The sequence below is a fragment of the Silurus meridionalis genome, chromosome 4, assembly GCF_014805685.1.
Source record: "Silurus meridionalis isolate SWU-2019-XX chromosome 4, ASM1480568v1, whole genome shotgun sequence".
NCBI classification, from domain to species: domain Eukaryota; kingdom Metazoa; phylum Chordata; class Actinopteri; order Siluriformes; family Siluridae; genus Silurus; species Silurus meridionalis.
The window spans coordinates 16,723,038-16,725,719 of NC_060887.1; positions in this window are offsets into that span (position 1 = coordinate 16,723,038).

Here is a 2,682-nt window from a genome sequence, read left to right on the forward strand (position 1 = left end):
AAAAAAAAAAAATCTGTCGTAGTTTGTCAGAAGTAGTATTTATACTGTTAGCACATCACCTTACATACAGACCACACGTCTTAGAAGATTTTTTTTTTTTTGTGACATATGAAAAAGCTGAAAAATGTTTGTGTCAATAAAGGAAGCAACATATTACATACGCAATAGACCAACAGAAACATAATGCAAATGATCCAGATTTACTTTGCTGGAAGAGAAGTTAGTAGATTCTCAAAGATGTTTAGAAAACTGCAGTTTTTTAAAGAAACGTGTACCTGAGACAAACTGGTACATTTTTAAAATGGGTTATCACAAAATCTTGACTTACATCATAATTCATGGCATCTTTGCTTTACAGCACTTTTTGTTTACATGTGCTTTTGCACAAGCATTATTCACAGTACTGTACATTCTACTGTAACAAAAACCTTTTTTTTATTCTGGAAAATAATGCAGCACCCAATAAATCTCTATTCTCTGTACAGTATTTCCTTCAAGCAGCTTGTTATAGATAGACTGCGGGAATATTACGCCGGATGTCGACATACTTTAATAGTCACCAGAGGAACCTTTTGGTTCTTCCTCTCCAAATCACGTCTGGGGTAGAGCATGCCAGGAGCATCTGCCAGCAATGCACACAAAGCTGCAAGAATAAGGCGCAGAATAGACCAACTCTTCTTCAGTAGGAGCTTACTACCCTCTACTGGAATTCCAGAGTATCACAGCAAAATCATCACGTTCCCTGCACCGTTTAGCGACACAAATCTGGAAATGGACCCAATTATTATTCCCAGACTGGTAACTGTTTTTGTGCAATAAAACTTTCTTAGAAACCAAATCCAAACATAAAAGGAAATTCCCCCACCCCAAATTACAGATTTTAATTAGTGTTTAAGAGTGAGCAACCCTCGACAAGCCCCGATAAGAATCTTTACTTCTAATAAGAGAATAATGGTTTCCATCCCTCATGCAGCCCGACCTTTACTCTAGCACCCCCACGTCGACTCTTGCTAATCAACTGATTAGTCGGGTCAGGCAAGGCAGGGAACACAATTTGCTTGAATCCTCTAGCACCAAAGTTCAGAACCACTGTATTAAAGTTTCTCTGCAAAGTAATTTAATCTGACATTTAACCTTACTAAAGCTTCCTCCCTAATCCCTACTGAGTTTAAAAGACTATTATACTTGTGTTTTAAACCATGTTTCTATTGTCGCTGTGGGACTGTCAAGAAAGCATTTCAATCATCTTGACCAACATCCGAAGCGTTTGATATCTAAAATCGACTCCATTGCTGAACGGCTCTGGTCAACAACAAACGAGAAGGATTTAGCACAAGCTCATAAATTTTCCAGCTAATGATGCAAATGAAACATGGAGCTCTGGCAGTGCAAGGCCTGGAAGGCATCACACTCGCATTTATCTAAGGTAGGGTAGCATTTCTTTTGTTTTCTACAATAACATTTGGATGTGTTCAACTGGACTCCCTGTTAGCATTATAATGGTTTCAAGATGGCATATAAAAGTGAAATAAAATCTCTGAAGTTATTGTTTGCTTTTTACTAGAAGTGCAACTATTTAACCTATTTATAAAGCAATGAATTAAATTAATCAAGACAATAATCAAATAGATTACTATTCATCATAATTGACTAGACATTATGGTTATCATCAATTTATAGTAATTTAAATTGCTGAAAACTGATTAATTTATTATGCTAGCATATTACACCCATAACTTACAATAGTCCTTCTCCAAGTCATCATTATTTGCAAATGAACCACAGGCCTCCCCTAAAGAAAGTTGATCAAATATCAATCAGAGGCTACAAAAACCAATCATATCGAATCAGATGCAATAGATTTCAAAATTAGTAGTTACCTCAAGCAAAAAAAAAAAAAAAAAAACCCTATTGTAAACATATTAAAGCCTGAGGTTTACACCCTACTTGCTATCACACTACACATCAGAGCTTCTGTATTCCACACCATTACCAACATATTTTTTTAATTTTCCTTGTTCCACTACAAGAAGCCTGTGTGAATAATCTGATACAATGGTAGAACTACAATTGTATATGTGACAGTAATTTCAAGAGGAAAGTCCAGCTTTTTTGGGGGGGGCTTAATAACTTTATTTCATGAGTTTCATACTCAGTTCAGTCAAATGTATTGGCCAAACATCAACCATTTATATAATTCTTCTCCGTATAAACTGGGAATGTATCAAGTATAGACTATGAAAGTGCAAATAACATTTCAAGGATTAGTCACTTAACAATATAAATTTTTTTTTAAATGGGTTACAAAATGTGCTTGCCTTTCTTTTCCTCCGATGACCTGCATTCACACTCAAATCGCCTTTTTTTCCTCTGCAAGAAAATAGAACTTGTGTATTTGGATTTAATGCACAGCATACTGTCACAAAGGACGTGTCACTTCACATCTAAACAGATGGAAAGAACCTATCGAGTGCTTAACTATGTTATACTATAGCTCACCCACTTTGGCAACATACATTACTGCTTACTGAAGAAATACTGCAGGGGTTACCATCACTACGAGGACAGGTTGGGTTTTTTTCCACTATGAACTTGATTTCTGATTGACATTAAAGCAATTTGTTCTTCAGCAGGGCAAAACTGAATTGATAATATACCATTAAATTTGGGGGATTTCTTTTA